Raw genomic sequence first — 17,059 nt, forward strand, 5'->3', positions numbered from 1 at the left:
CGTAGGACAACTTTTATTTTTAACTCGTTCCCACTATTCTGGCTCATTTTTTAAAAATATAGATTTTTTTAACCTATTTACCATCACAGTGAGCTGTCCAGTACATCAAATTCCATAATAACCTACTAACCTGAACTTTTTGATACATACATGTATGTATTTTTTCTTTTGCATTTCTATTTTTTAAATTTCTTTTTTTTAATTTTAGTTTAGTTTAGTCTAGTTTATTCCTTTTTTATTTTTATTCTCTAATATTCATATAGAGTTAAACTTCAAAGTAATCCCCTTTCCCCAATCAATATTAATCCCTATAGGTAACCAATTTTTAATCCCCCTTTATCTTAGGAAACTTGAGTCCTTTAACAAAGATATCAAGATACATCCAGGAAGACTCAAAACAAACTTCCTCACCCACACTGAGAATTTATAACCACTCTCCCATCTTTTTCCTCCACCAGTGTTTCTGTGTTTTTGTGTTTGTCCTGATATTATATAAATCTTACACTTGGGGTTCTTTTTGACGAGGTTCTTCCTTTATTTGCTTATATATATGTATACTTTTTCTCTTGTCATATACTTTTATCAGTCTTTTTGTTTGTCTGTTTTTGTTTGTATACCTCATAAATCTTACCTTAGGGCCCATTTGGGCTGAACCTTCTCTTTTATCTTCCCTTTCTTTCCTGTCTCTCTCTCTCTATCTCTTTTCTTTTTTTCTCTCATTTGGGTGGGGAATCCTGATTGCTCAGAAGTGTTCCAGGGTGCACCCAGACTGCACCATGGTCGATACAACCAGCTACATCTGTTCAGTCATCTCTCACCAAAATGACTAGGAGGAGGAATGCCCAACAGAAGAAAAATATAGAGGATGGACCTTCTGCAACAGAGCTAATGGCTATCAACATAGACAATATGTCGGAAAGAGAATTCAGGCTAATAATTATCCAGGCAATAGCTAGGTTGGAGAAAGCCATGGATGACCAAACAGAATTGATTAGGGCCGAACTGAAAGCAACCAGAGAGGATGTTCACAATGTTAGGGCAGAGCTAAAAGCTACCAGGGATGAGATTCATAATGCTCTCAATGTGTTCCATTCTGATCTAAATTCTGTCAAAGCTAGGGTAACTGAGACAGAAGATAGAATTAGTGATCTGGAGGACAAACAGATAGAGAGAAAGGATCAACAGGAAGCCTGGAACAAACAGCTTAGAAGCCACGAAAACAGAATCAGGGAAATAAATGATGCCATGAAATGTTCCAATGTCAGAATTATTGGAATCCCCGAAGGGGAGGAGAAAGAAAGAGTCTAGAAGATGTAGTGGAACAAGTTCTTCATGAAAAATTTCCCAATCTCGCGAATGGAACCAGCCTTCATGTACTAGAGGCCGAACGGTCTCCACCCAAGATTATAGATTCCAGAAAAACATCAAGGCACCTGATAGTCAAATTGAGGAATCATAATTGTAGATACAATCTCTTGAAAGCCGCTAGGACAAAGAGGCTCCTTACTTACAGAGGAAAGCCCATCAGAATAATGTCAGACCTGTCCACAGAGACCTGGCAAGCCAGAAAGGGCTGGCAAGATATATTCAGGGCACTAAATGAGAAGAACATGCAGCCAAGAATACTTTACCCAGCAAGACTGACTTTCTAAATGGATGGAGAGATAAAGAGTTTCCAAGACCAGCAAGGCTTAAAAGACTATGTAACCACCAAGCCAACACTGCAGGAAATATTAAGGGGGGTTCTATAAAAGAGGAAAAATCCTAAGAATAGCATTGAACAGAAATATAGGGACAATCTACAGAAAGAAAGTCTTCAAAGGTAACAGGATGTCAATAAAAACGTATCTATCAATAATCACTCTCAATGTGAATGGCCTAAATGCACCCATAAATTGGCACAGAGTTGCAGATTGGATAAAACGACAGGACCCATCCATATGTTGTCTACAAGAGACCCATTTTTTTAAAAAGATTTTTATTTATTTATTTGACAGAGAGAGATCACAAGCAGGCAGAAAGGCAAGCAGAGAGAAAGGAAGAAGCAGGCTCCCTGCTGAGCAGAGAGCCCGATGCGGGGCTTGATCCCAGGACCCTGAGACCACGACCTGAGCTGAAGGCAGTGGCTTAACCCACTGAGCCACCCAGGCGCCCCAAGAGACCCATTTTGAATGTAAAGATACACCCAGACTGAAAGTGAAGGGTTGGAGAATCATCTTTCATGCCAATGGGCCTCAAAAGAAGGCTGGGGTAGCGATTCTCATATCAGATAAATTCGATTTTAAACTAAAGACTGTAGTCAGAGATACAGAAGGACACTACATCATTCTTAAAGGGACTATCCACCAAGATGATCTAACAATTGTAAATATCTATGCCTCCAATATGGGAGCAGTCAATTACAGAAGAAAACTGTTAATCAAGATAAAGAGTCATATTGATATGAATACATTAATAGTAGGAGATCTTAACACACCTCTCTCAGAAATAGATCATCGAAGCAGAAAATCAATAAAGAAACAAGAGCATTGAATGACACATTGGACGAGATGGACCTCATAGATATATACAGAACATTCCACCAGAAACAAAAGAATACTCATTCTTCTCAAGAGGTCACAAATCAGAACTCAACCGATACCAAAAGACTGAGATCATTCCCTGCACATTCTCAGATCACAATGCTTTGAAACTAGAGCTCAATCACAAGGAAAAGTTCAGAAGGAACTCAAACACCTGGAAGCTAAAGACCACCTTGCTTAAGAATGCTTGGATCAACCAGGAGGTCAAAGAAGAACTGAAACAATTCATGGAAACCAACGAGAATGAAGACACTTCGGTCCAAAACCTATGGGATACAGCAAAGGCGGTCCTAAAGGGGAAAAATACATAGCCATCCAAACCTCCCTCAAAAAATTTGAAAAATCCAGAACATAGCAGCTGTCTCTACACCTTAAAGAACTGGAGAATCAACAAGAAGTCAAACCAACTCCACACATAAGAAGGGAAATAATGAAGATTAGAGCAAAGATCAATGAGGTAGAAACCAGAGACACAGTAGAACGTATCAATGAAACTAGAAGCTGGTTTTTTGAAAGAATCAATAAGATCAATAAACCATTGGCCACACTAATCCAAAAGAAAAGAGGGAAGGCACAAATTCATAAAATTATGAATGAAAAGAGAGAGATCACAACTAACACCAAGGAAGTGGAAACAATCATCAGAAGTTATTATCAACAGTTATATGCCAATAAGCTAAGCAACCTAGATGAAATGGATGCATTCCTGGAAAACTATAAACTCCCAAAATTGAACCAGGAAGAAATCGACAACCTAAATAGACCGATATCTAGTAACGAGATTGAAGCAGTGATCAAAAACCTCCCAAAAAACAAGAGCTCAGGACCTGATGGATTCCCTGGGGAATTCTACCAAACTTTCAAAGAAAAGATAACACCTATTCTCCTGAAGCTGTTTCAAAAAATTGAAGCAGAAAGAAAACTTCCAGACTCTTTCCATGAAGAGTAGTTTGATCCCCAAACTAGGCAAAGACCACACAAAAAGGAGAATTTCAGACCAATATCACTGATGAATATGGATGCGAAGATTCTCAACAAGATCCTAGCAAACAGGATCCAACAGCACATTAAAAAGATTATCTACCATGACCAGGTGGGATTCCTCCCTGGGCTACAAGGATGGTTTGACATTCGCAGATCAATCAATGTGATAGAACAAATCAATAAGAGAAGAGAGAAGAACCACATGGTCCTCTCAATTGATGCAGAAAAAGCATTTGACAAAGTCCAACATCCGTTCCTGATTAAAACGCTTCAAAGTATAGGGATAGAGGGAATATTCCTGAACTTCATCAAATCTATCTATGAAAGATCCACAGCAAATATCATCCTCAATGGGAAAAAGCTTGCAGCCTTCCCGTTGAGATCAGGAACACGACAAGGATGCCCACTCTCACCACTCTTGTTCAACATAGTATTAGAAGTCCTAGCAACAGCAGGCAGACAACAAAGAGAAAGAAATAAAAGGTATCCAAATTGGCAATGAAGAAGTCAAACTTCTTCATCAAACATGATTCTTTATATGGAAAACCCAAAAGACTCTACCCCCAAACTCCTAGAACTCATACAGCAATTCAGTAACGTGGCAGGATACAACGTCAGTGTACAGAAATCAAAGGCTTTCTTACACACTAACGATGAAAATCCAGAAAGGGAAATTAGAGAATCGATTCCATTTACTGTAGCACCAAGAACTATAAGATACCTGGGAATAAACCTAACCAAAGAGGTAAAGGATCTGTACTTGAGGAACTACAGAACACTCATGAAAGAAATTGAAGAAGACACAAAAAGATGGAAGACCATTCCATGCTCTTGGATCGGAAGAATAAACATTGTTAAAATGTCTATACTGCCTAGAGCAATCTATACTTTTAATGCTATTCCAATCAAAATTCCACTGGTATTCTTCAAAGAGCTGGAGCAAATAATCCAAAAATTTGTATGGAACCAGAAGAGACCCCGAATCGCTAAGGAAATGTTGAAAAACAAAAATAAAACTGGGGGCATCACATTCCCTGATTTCAAGCTTTACTACAAATCTGTGATCACCAAGACAGCATGGCACTGGCATAAAAACAGACACATAGACCAGTGGAACAGAGTAGAGAGCCAAGATATGGACCCTCAACTCTATGGCCAGTTAATCTTCAACAAAGCAGGAAAAAATATCCAGTGGAAAAAAGACAGTCTCTTCAATAAATGGTGCTGGGAATATTGGACAGCTATATGTAGAAGAGTGAACCTCGACGATTCTCTTACACTGTACACAAAAATAAAGTTGAAATGGATAAAAGACTTCAACAGGAGACAGGAATCCATCAGAATCCTAGAGGAGAACATAGGCAGTAATCTCTTCGATATCAGCCACAGCAACTTCTTCAAGATATGTCTCCAGAGGCAATGGAAACAAAAGCAGAAATGAACTTTTGGGACTTCATCAAGATCAAAAGCTTCTGCACAGCAAAGGAAACAGTCAACAAAACAAAGAGGCAACCGATGGAATGGGAGATGATATTTGCAAATGACAATTCAGACAAAAGGCTGATATCCAGCATCTATAAAGAACTTGTCAAACTCAACACTCACAAAACAGATAATCATGTCAAAAATGGGCAGAAGATATGAACAAACTCTTCTCCAGTGTAGACATACAAATGGCTATCAGACACATGAAAAAATGTTCATCATCACTAGTCATCAGGGAGATTCAAATTAAAACCACATTGAGATACCACCTTACACCAGTTAGAATGGCCAAAATTAGCAAGACAGGAAACAACGTGTGTTGGAGAGGATGTGGAGAAAGGGGAACCCTCTTCCACTGTTGGTGGGAATGCAAGTTGGTGCAGCCACTTTGGAGAACAGTGTGGAGATCCCTCAAGAAATTAAAAATAGAGCTTCCCTATGACACTGCCATTGCATTACTGTGTATTTACCCCAAAGATACAGATGTAGTGAAAAGAAGGGCCATCTGTACCCCAATGTTCATAGCAGCAATGGCCACGGTCGCCAAACTGTGGAAAGAGCCAACATGCCCTTCAACGGAAGAATGGATAAGGAAGATGTGGTCCATGTACACTATGGAGTATGATGCCTCCATCAGAAAGGATGAGTCCCCATCTTTTGTAGCAACATGGATGGGACTGGAAGAGATTATGCTGAGTGAAGTAAGTCAGGCAGAGAGAGTCAATGATCATATGGTTTCACTTATTTGTGGAGCATAAGAAATAACACGGCGGGCATGGGAAAATGAAGAGGAGAAGGGAGTTGAGGGAAATTGGAGGGGGAGATGAACCACGAGAGACTATGGACTCTGAAAAACAACCCGAGGGTTTTGAATGGGTGGGGGATGGGAGGTTGCAGGAGTCAGGTGGTGAGTATTATGGAGGGCACGTATTGCATGGGACACTTGGTATGGTGCATAATCAATGAATTCTGTTATGCTGAAAAGAGATAAAAAAATCACACACACACAAAACATTGCGTATAAACAACACGATAAAGGATAAACAAGTAATGTAGGTGCCTTGAGTGTTTCCAGTAATGAACACTTCAAGAGGAACCTACCCTCATGATCAGATGGAGAGTCACAGAAACCCACATCCTTGGTTTCATGTTGGGGACATGGGGTAACAACATTATGTCCAGTGACTGAGCAGCACAGCTCATGGCAATCAGCATAAGTCAACTCTGTAAAATGATGGTAAGACTCAAATCCCATCAGTTATCACTGCCACAAACTCTGAAAACTCTGCCAGAAAAGATGCTTGGGTTCATGCATCACTAATGCCTCCGTGTGTTCCAGCTGGTGTAACAATGTACACGAACTGGGTGGTTTTAAACATTAGACACACATTCCTCACAGTTCTGGAGTCTGGGAAGTGCCATATCAAGGTGTAGGCAGATTTGGTGTCTGGAGAGAACTCACATCCTAGGCGGTCCTTTCCCTGTTAACTCACATGGTGCCAAGGGGTGGAAAGCTTTACACCAGTCTTATATACCCGTCCTGGCGTATAAGAGCCCTAATCCCATTATGAGATTGCACGCTCCTGACCTAAGTGCTTCCCTAAGTCCCCACCCACTCATTCCATTTAAATTGGTGTTAGGTTTCAATGTAGTGATGGTAGAAATTAAACATATTGAGCTGATATCAGTAACTGAAGGATCAATTAATATCTGCAGGTGGAAGGCTCCTCCCAACCAGCACCTCAACCTGAGCATTCTCATGGATCCTGTTGAAGCTTCTAGTCTCTGTGTGTACACAGGGCTCACCAGACCATCAGAACCTTCTGGTGACCTTGGGAAGTGGACAGCTTTCTCCTGAGACACTGGGTAAGACCCTTGTCTTCTACTCATAGCTTTCTTATTATTGTCTGCTTATATATTATCATTCATATTTTCAAGGGACTCAGATGGTCTTCTACACCTATTTATCATGTATATTCCTTTTCACTCCTTTTTGTAGTTGTTGCATGGAATTAGTCATGACACTGTAACTTCTGATGATTTTTTACTGGCACCAGAAGCCACATTCCTCCACCTTCTCATGCTCCATACATGGGAAATCTCCTAGGAAAGACTAGATTCTGTGCCCCTGATGTTCCAGATCCCTATGGAATTTTCCAGCACAAACTCACAATATCACAATAAAAAAAATCACTGATTTCCTGTCCTTTCTAAGGTTTATTGGAGCATTTCTGACATGCTGGGAAGCATTCCCTGAAATCAACAGACACTTCGAGGATGGAGGTGATTAACATTTCATATTCTCTTGTAAGTGTGTATTGTATCATCTGATTCACTAACTGTACCAAGCTTGTTTGAGGTCCCTCTGGCTCTGGATGGTGTCAGCTAAATAGATTCTGTGGGCATGTGCTCCACACTATGACCCCACACACTGGGGCCAATGTTCTCTGGCTTTGGCTTCATGATGGCCCTGTACCTGATGTCCAGCATGAACTTGATGATGCTGGCTCACAGCTTGTACACTGGGCTGTGTGATGCTGTGTTGTTGAGTCCAGCTGAAACTTTTACAGGCTTAGCAGGCTTACATCAGAATGTCGTAATTGTCATTGAGGGAAAAGATTCATCAAGTGTAAGTGACTTCCTGCTTTTTGTGCAAGTACATATAGTTTTCTCCTATTATAGCCAACGTTTCAATTCATAGATGTAAGAAGTAAGGACAAATCATAATTCTAGAAAGTCTCGTTGGGGAAACTGCTTTATGGAAAGGAAGCCCCAAACTGTGCCAGGAAACACGCATTTAACCTCCACCTGCACCTGCTTCTGGTGTGGAAAGGGTATTGGTGGGTCTTGAGCGCCCCATGGTGACCTGAGTACCCCTTCTGTCCTGAGCGCCCCTCGTCTCTTGAGCACCCTGTGGTGACCGGAGCTTGGGAAAGTGACCTGAGTTTCCCCCTGGTGACCTGAGTGTCCCCAGGTGTCCTGAGAGCTCCCTGGTGTCCTGAGCACCCCCTGCTGGATTCTGGGACCACCTGCAGCCCTGCCCCTCCTGTGCCCCTGCAGGGAGGTTTGTTTCTGGGCTCGCACTGATGTCTCCTCAGTGTGCCTCTAGCACAGTAATACACGGCTGTGTCCTCGGTGGTCACAGAACTCAGCTGCAGGGAGAACTGGTTCTTGGATGTGTCAGCAGTGATGGAGATGCGGCCCTGGAAAGCCGGGTTGTAGCTAGTACCACCTGTCCAGTAGCCCATCCACTCCAGTGCTTTTCCAGGGTGCTGGCGGATCCAGTTCCAATAGTTACTGCTGGTGACAGAACCCCCGGAGACAACACATGTGAGAGAGAGTGTCTGTGAGGGCTTCACCAGTCCTGGGCCTGACTCCTGAAGTGTAAGTTGAGACAGGACACCTGGGGACAAGGAGAGTCATGGTGAGTCTGTCCCATCCCACAGAAAGGCCACTGTCTATCCCAGAGGCCCCAGATCCTCACCCAGGGGAGCTGCCAGAAGGCAGAGGAGGGACCACAGCAGCTGTATTGTTGCCTGCAGGATGGAGACCCAGCACGCTGACCTCTGCCTGTGATGTCTATTTCTTCTGGGAGCACCCCAGGTGATTTGCATGTGGGTTCCCATGGAGGAGGGGAGGCATTGAAGATCCTGAACCCTGGTGACAGTCACCATTTCTTGGTGTCCCCATGTTGAGTGGTGTGAGGACCCACTGAGCCTGGTCCTAGTGATTTACGCTCCAGTCCTGCCTGAACTGCTCTCTAGCACCAGTTGCTTGAGAGGGTTTGTGCTGGAGCTGATGAACGTTTAGAAACCTTATGAATGTTCTCTTGTATTCCATTGCCAGGCTGTCCAACAGTGGGCTGCAGTTCAACCTGCAGAATTACCTGTTCACAAACCTGGAGGACAGGCAGTTGTCCAGACTCCAGACCCTGCTGATTGCCCAGTTTGGGTCATTTGCTCCCACAAAACAGATATGGGGTCCCAGATGATGGCAATCCACCTACAAAAGGGATGTTTGGAACTATACTCCAGCATTTACATAAGGAAACAAGCTCATCCATGTGGAGGGCAAGGCAGAGAGACTGGGTGTTATGTGGATATTCTTTTCTTTTTTTAAATTTTATTTAAATTCAAGTAGCCAAGATAAAGTACATTATTAGTTTCAGATGTAGTGTTCAGTAATTCATCATTGTGTACAAGATCCAGTGCTCATCACATCATGTGACCTCCTCAATGCCCACCACCAGTTACCCCATTGCCCCCACCCACTTCCCTTCCATAACCCTCAGTTTGTTTCCTATAGTTCAGTGTATCTCATGGTTTGTCTCCCTGTCTCAGGTCATCCCATTCAGTTTCCCCTCCCTTCCCCTATGATCCTCTACTTTTTATATTCCACATATGCTTGAAGCATACGATAATTGTCTTTCTTTGATTGACTTATTTCACTCAGTGTAATACCCTCTAGTTACATCCATGGAACAGAAATCCATATATACAACTGAGGCATTATCGAATATGACATCTGAGTCTAATGATGCATTATGTGTTGTTAACTGAATTCAAACAAACAAAAAAAACCCACCTAAAATCCAACCTACATGGTCCTTTCTCCACCCTGAGCACAGATGGTTCTAGGGAGAAACCCATTAATCTGAGTTGGGAAGGGAAGTTCTGGTGTTCCTTTTCCACACAATCTGAGACATGGAGACCCTAATACACAGGCACCTTCAGGGGTCCAAGCACCAGGGCCCACCCACCACCAACCAGAGCCCAATTCCTGATGGGAAGGAGGAGGATGACAGGGAAGCTGGACAGGGGCTTAGAGGCAGTGTCTGGAGCATCTTGGTTTTCACCTTGATTTCTACATCAATGTGGACCTTACAGACAGGACCCTCCAGGTGCTCTGAAGACTTTATGAATTATGAATTTATTACAGAAAAGTCATTTTTCTCTGTTGCACATTCCCTCTCTCTGTCCTGCTCCTCTGCTTCTGTCTCTCACATATGACATGTAAACACATATATGTTTGTAGAGAACAGATTCTCATAAGTTTATAAATGACCAGGTTCACATTGTCTCCTGATATAATTTACAACTATCTCCTGCTGTCCTGTATATTTTATCCCTTCCATATTCATCTCATCTTCTCTGGGCATTTATTCTTTAATATTAGCAAATACTTTACATAATTAACAATGTCAAGGTCCCCATTTACAGTTTGCCCTGAGGTGATAGGGTGAGCCAAAAGAAGGAGGTTACATTCCTGATTCTCTGAACACCCACATATTCCAGCAGACATGGCAGATGGGACGGCCTTGTCCCCACAGGTAGGCCACAGCCCTTCAGATGTGATCTAGGACCTCGTGTTGCAGTGCATGCAGGGGGCAAGGATGCTGCCAATCCTGCACCCCACTCTGCACTTGCAACAGGACACAGTTTTCTCATTGGGCTGTCTTGTGCTTAAGGAATGAGAGGTAACCTCTGGAGCAAACTGTGAAGGTCACATCCCACACCCAGTCCTTCTGGCTCACAGGGATTTGCCATTAGATATTATAATTCCTCTCCCCACACAGTACCAGCACACCAGGTCACCACTGAGGGGCTGTAGGACACAGCTCTGCCTAAGGAGGAGATTGTAGGCATGCTCAGGACAACAGTGACATCAGCTTGAAGACAGGATCCCTACCGTTTCCTGACCAAGTCCTGGACCCTCCATTCTGGGCCACAGATCTGTTCCTTGGTTCCTTGTCATCTTGACCAATACCTGTCCCTACTCTTAGTCCATTATTTATCCAGGATTATCTATGAAGTCGCTAGCAGAAACAAGATCTAGGTGAAAGTGTTGCCTGAGATCCAAGGAGCAGGTGTCAGGAGTGGAGATGACCAGCAGAATGGAGCCCTCTGAATAGACAGAAACAGAGCAACTGAGTGATGAGTGGTCTTATGGAATGAGGCAGGTCTCGGAGAGAGCTGACTCCCTCACCTGTCCCTCTGCTGCCCCACTTAGCAGGTGACCTGGAACAGTGTCCTCTGAGTCAACTGACTTGGCACTGCTCTTTCTCATCAATTCTCAGGTCACCCTCCCCCACCGGTATGGGGTCACCAGAGCTCCCAGCTACAGTCCAATGATGGTCAGGGGATGACTGTTCCAGACTATCTCAGCCACAGGGCCAGGCTCACACCTGCTGGTGTCCACACTATGCCAGCAGCAGCAAGCATGCCCAGAGTCCCTGCACTTTTCAGGCCTCCTCTTGCTGGTCATGAGCACAGTGCCCAGACTCCCAGGCCGGGGGGACACAGGCCCTGCCTATGCTGGTGTACTTTGTGTGTGGTCCAATTGTCCATGGCCCTGAGTACAGGCTGAAGGATGGCATACTGTTGCTGTCACCAGAGTACTCCCAGGCCCCAGCAGCACTGCTGACCTTGAAGGAGACACACGAGGACCCTCTACATACAACATCAAGCTCTTGTGAGGAGATATTTTATCCAAACCAGAAGCAGACTCATCTTCTCCACTCTGGCTTTTTGTGTGTGACACTTCCATTCTGGAAATATAAACTAACAAATTCAAGTTAGTGACGAAGTAAGGTGTGTTTGTACAGTCTTCTGGGCCTTAAACTTCCATTTCTGATGCTAAGGATGTCTGTCTCATCCTGGTCCAGGGAGGGTGCCTTTCCCATAGGAGACTCATGTCCAGCTTTCAGGGGGACAGAGGAGATCAGGGTGTCTCTGCACAGGCCATTTCTTTCTTCTTTTTAAATTAAAAAAAAAATTTTGTATTAACATATAATGTGTTATTAGGCCCAGGGATACAGGTCTGTGAATCGCCAGGTTTACGCACTTCACAGCACTCACCATAGCACATACCTTCCCCAAGTTCATAACCCCACCACCCTCTCCCTCCTTCCTCCCCCTGTCAACCCTCAGTTTGTTTTGTGACATTAAAAGTCTCTTATGGTTTGTCTCCCTCCCAATCCCATCTTGTTTCATTTATTCTTTTCCTACTCTCAAATCGCCCACATTGCATCTCCCCTTCCTCATATCAGGGAGATCTTATGATAGTTGTCTTTCTCCAATGACTTATTTTGCTAAGCTTAATACCATCTAGTTCCATCCATGTCATCACAAATGGCAAGGTTTCATTTCTTGTGATGGCTGCATAGTATTCCACTTTATATATATGCCATATCTTCTTTATCCATTCATCTGTTGATGGACATCTAGGTTCCTTCCATAGTTTGGCTATTGTGGTCAGTGCTGTTATAAACATTTACGTGCACGTGCCCTTTCAGATCACATTTGTATATTTAAGGTAAATACCCAGGAGTGCAATTGCTGGGTCATAGGGTAGCTGTATTTTCAACTTTTTCAGGAATCTCCATGCTGTTTTCCAGAGTGGTTGCACCAGCTTGCATTCCCACCAACAGTGTAGGAGGGTTCCTCTTTCAAGAGACCCATTTTGTACCTAAGGATACATCCAGATTGAAAATGAAGGGATGGAGAACCATCCTCATGCCAATGGGCCTCAAAAGAAGGCTGAGGGGGGCCCCTGGGTGGCTCATTGGGTTAAGGCCTCTGCCTTCAGCTCAGGTCATGGTCCCAGGGTCCTGGGATCAAGCTCTGCATCGGGCTCTCTGCTCCGTGGGGAGCCTGCTTCCCTTCCTCTCTCTGCCTGCCTCTCTGCCTACTTGTGATCTCTCTCTCCAAATCAAATAAGTAAATAAAATAAAAAAAAAAGAAGGTTGAGGTAGCGATTCTCATATCAGATAAATTAGATTTTAAACTAAAGACTATAGTCAGAGATACAGAAGGACACTACATCATTCTTAAAGGGTCTATCCACCAAGAAGATCTAACAATTGTAAATATTTTTGCCCCCAATATGAGAGCAGCCAATTACATAAGACAACTGTTAATCAAGATAAAAAGTCATATTGCTATGAATACATTAATAGTAGGAGATCTTAACATGCCTCTCTCAGAAATAGACAGATCATCAAAGCAGGAAATCAATAAAGAAACAAGATCATTGAGTGACACATTGGACCAGATGGACCTCATAGATATATACAGAACATTCCACCCTAAAACAACAGAATACTCATTCTTCCCAAGTGCACAAGGAACTTTCTCCAGAATAGACCACATACTGGGTCACAAATCAGGACTCAACCGATACCAAAAGATTGAGATTATTCCTTGCATATTCTCAGATCACAATGCTTTGAAACTGGAGCTCAACCACAAGGAAAAGTTCAGAAGGAATTCAAACATCTGGAAGCTAAAGACCACCTTGCTTAAGGTGGTCAACCAGAAAGTCAAAGAAGAACTTAAACAATTCATGGAAACCAAAGAAAATGAAGACACTTCGGCCCAAAACCTATGGGATACAGCAAAGGCAGTCCTAAGGACAAATACATAGCCATCCAAGCCTCCCTCAAAAAATTGAAAAATCCAGAATACACCAGCTGTCTTTACACTTTAAAGAACTGGAGAATCAACAACAAATTAAACCAACTCCACACACAAGAAGGGAAATAATCAAGAGTGGAGCAGAGATCAGTGAGATAGAAACTAGAGATACAGTAGAACGCATCAATGAAACTGGTTTTTTGAAGGAATCAATAAGATCGATAAACCATTAGCCACACTAATCCAAAAGAAAAGAGGGAAGGCACAAATTAATAAAATTATGAATGAAAAGGGAGAGATCACAACTAACACCAAGGAAATAGAAACAACTATCAGAAATTATTATCAACAGTTATATGCCAGTAAGCTAAGCAACCTAGATGAAACAGATGCATTCCTGGAAAACTATAAACTTCCAAAATTGAACCAGGAAGAAACTGACAACATGAATAGACTGATATCTAGCAACGAGATTTTAGCAGTGATCAAAAACCTCCCAAAAAAACCAGAGCCCAGCACCTGATGGATTCCTTGGGGGAATTCTACCAAACTTTCAAAGAAGGAATAACACCTATTCTCATGAAATGGTTTCAAAAAAATTGAAGCATAAGGAAAACTCCCAGACTCTTTTTATGAAGCCAGCATTATCCTGATCCCCAAACTAGGCAAAGACCCCACCAGAAAAGAGAAGTTCAGACCAATATCCCTGATGAATATGGATGCTAAGATTGTGAACAAGATCCTAGCAAATAGGAGCCAACAGGACATTAAAAAGATTATCTACCATGGCTGGGTGGGATTCATCCCTGGGTTGGAAGGATGGTTCAACATTTGCAAATCAATCAGTGTGATAGAACAAATCAATAAGAGAAGAGAGAAGAACCACATAGTGCTCTCTACTGATGCAGAAAAAACATTTGACAAGATACAGCATCTATTCCTGATTAAAACACTTCAAAGTATAGGGATAGAGGGAACATTCCTCAACTCCATAAAAGCTATCCATGAAAAACCCAAAGCGAATATCATCCTCAATGGGAAAAAGCTTGCAGCCTTCCCTTTGAGATTAGGAACACGACAAGGATGCCCACTCTCACCACTCTCGTTCAACATAGTATTAGAAGTCCTAGCAACAGCAATCAGACAACAAAGAGAAACTAAAGGAATTCAAATTGGCAATGGAGAAGTCCAACACTCTCTCTTCACAGATAACATGATACTTTATATGGAGAACCCAAAAAACTCCACCCCCAAACTTCGAGAACTCATTCAGCAATTTAGTAATATGCCAGGATACAAAATCAATATACAGAAATCAGTTGCTTTCTTATATACTAACAATGAAAATACAGAAAGGGAAATTAGAGAATCAGTTCCATTTATTATAGCACCAAGAACCATAAAATACCTGGGAATACACCTAACCAAAGAGGTTAAGAATCTGTACTTGAGGAACTACAGAACATTCATGAAAGAAATCGAAGAAGACACAAAAAGATGGAAGATGATTCCATGCTCATGGATCCAAAAAAGAAACATTGTTAAAATGTCTGCACTGCCTAAAGCAATCTATACTTTAAATGCCATTCCGATCAAAATTCCACTGGCATTTTTCAAAGAGCTGGAGCAAACAATCCTAAAATTTGCATGGAATCAGAAGAGACCCCGAATTGCTAAGGAAATGTTGAAAAAGAAAAACAAAACTGGTGACATCACGTTGCCTGATTTCAAGCTTTACTACAAAGCTGTGATCACCAAGGCAGCATGGTACTAGCATAAAAACAGACACAGACCATTGGAACAGAGTAGAGAGCCCAGATATGGACCCTCAATTCTATCGTCAAATTCTTTAACAAAGCAGGAAAAAAGTGGAAAAAAGACAGTCTCCTCAATAAATGGTGCTGGGGAAATTGGACAGCTATATGTAGAAGAATGAAACTCGACCATTCTCTTACACCGTACACAAAGATAAACTCAAAATGGATAAGAGACCTCAATGGAGGCAGGAATTCATCATAGTCATATGGGAGAACATAGGCAGTAACCTCTTCGATATCAGCCACAGCAACTTCTTTCAAGATATTTCTCCAAAGGCAAAGGAAACAAAAGCGAAAATGAACTTTTCGGACTTCATCAAGATCAAAAGCTTCTGCACAGCAAAGGAAACAGTCAACAAAACAAAAAGGCAACCCACGGAATGGGAGAAGATATTCTCAAATGATATTATAGACAAAGGGCTGATATCCAAGATCTATAGAGAACACCTTAAACTCAACCCACACAAAACAGATAATCTTGTCAAAAAGTGAGCAGAAGACACGACCAGACACTTCTCCAATGAAGACATACAAATGGCTCACAGGCATATGAAAAAATGTTCATCATCTTTAGCCATGAGGGAGATTCAAATTAAAACCACATTGAGATATCACCTTACACGAGTTATAATTACCAAAATTAATAAGACAGTAAACAACAAGTGTTGGAGAAGATGCAGAGAATGGGGAACCCTCTTACACTGTTGGTGGGAATGCAAGTTGGTGCAGCCACTTTGGAGAACAGTGTGGAGATTCCTTAAGAAATTTAAAATAGCTTCACAGACCTGTACCCCTGGTGCTAATAACACATTTTATCCTAATAAGGAACATAAATTAAAAATAGAACTTCCCTATGACCCTGCATTACACTACTGGGTATTTACCCTAAATATACATATCTAGTGAAGAGAAGGGCCATCTGTACCCCAGTGTTTATAGCAGCAATGGCCACAGTCACCAAACTGTGGAAAAAGCCAACATGCCCTTCAATGGACGAATGGATAAGGAAGATGTGGTCCATATATACTATGGAGTATGATGCCTCCATCAGAAAGGATGAATACCCAACTTTTGTATCAACATGGATGGGCCTGGAAGAGATTACGCTGAGTGAAATAAGTCAAGCAGAGAGAGTCAATTATCATATGGTTTCGCTTATCTGTGGAGCATAAGGAATAACACTGAGCACATGGGGAGATGGAGAGAAGGGCGTTGGGGGAAATTGGAGGGGGAGAAGAACCACGAGAGACTGTGGACTCTGAGAAACAAACTGAGGGATGTTCAAGGGAGGAGGATGGGCGGTTAGGTAAGCCTGGTCATGGGTATTAAGGAGGGCACGTATTGCATGGAGCACTGGGTGTGGTTCATAAACAATGAATCTTGGAACAATGAAAAGTTTAAAATTGAATAAAATTAAAAAAAATATATATAAAATATATATAGGGCAGAAAATAAAAAAGAGGGCAAGTATAGAGTGGCTGTAACTTTCTTTTTGGACAAAATAGAGTGCTTTAGTTTTTCCTGGGCAAATTTGATCTGTATGTTAGAGGACACTAAATAACAAAATCACTAGGAAACTAAAAGATGGGTATGTAAAAAGGTAAAACTGAGTAGAGTGAACAAATTGCTAAAATAAAGCATATACCTGTTCAAAAATACAGGTTTGTAAAAACACAAGTTAAAAATGGCCTATGAAAAAATGAACTGGTGTAATAGACATCTTGCCGAACACAGCCCTTTTCTCCTTGTAGAAATTCACATATATTCTTACATCTCA

The 17,059-nt window shown here is 42.0% G+C and overlaps 1 long non-coding RNA gene and 3 gene segments (V, D, J or C); 1 reads left to right on the top strand and 3 right to left on the bottom strand.

Annotated features, from left to right (window-relative positions):
• The window catches only part of LOC125104225 (immunoglobulin alpha-2 heavy chain-like), a 401,593-nt gene that overhangs the window by 211,293 nt on the left and 173,241 nt on the right, over positions 1-17,059 (bottom strand).
• The window catches only part of LOC125104224 (immunoglobulin heavy constant gamma 1-like), a 233,152-nt gene that overhangs the window by 151,395 nt on the left and 64,698 nt on the right, over positions 1-17,059 (bottom strand).
• LOC125104221 (Ig mu chain C region membrane-bound form-like) overlaps positions 1-17,059 on the bottom strand; it is a 141,148-nt gene that overhangs the window by 95,503 nt on the left and 28,586 nt on the right.
• LOC125104252 (uncharacterized) overlaps positions 1-17,059 on the top strand; it is a 337,467-nt gene that overhangs the window by 83,767 nt on the left and 236,641 nt on the right. Inside the window, exon 2 of the long non-coding RNA XR_007128623.1 lies at positions 1,309-1,316. This is a non-coding gene — a long non-coding RNA (uncharacterized LOC125104252). The remainder of the gene's footprint in view (positions 1-1,308; positions 1,317-17,059) is intronic.

Source organism: Lutra lutra, chromosome 7 (assembly GCF_902655055.1).
Source record: "Lutra lutra chromosome 7, mLutLut1.2, whole genome shotgun sequence".
Classification (NCBI taxonomy): domain Eukaryota; kingdom Metazoa; phylum Chordata; class Mammalia; order Carnivora; family Mustelidae; genus Lutra; species Lutra lutra.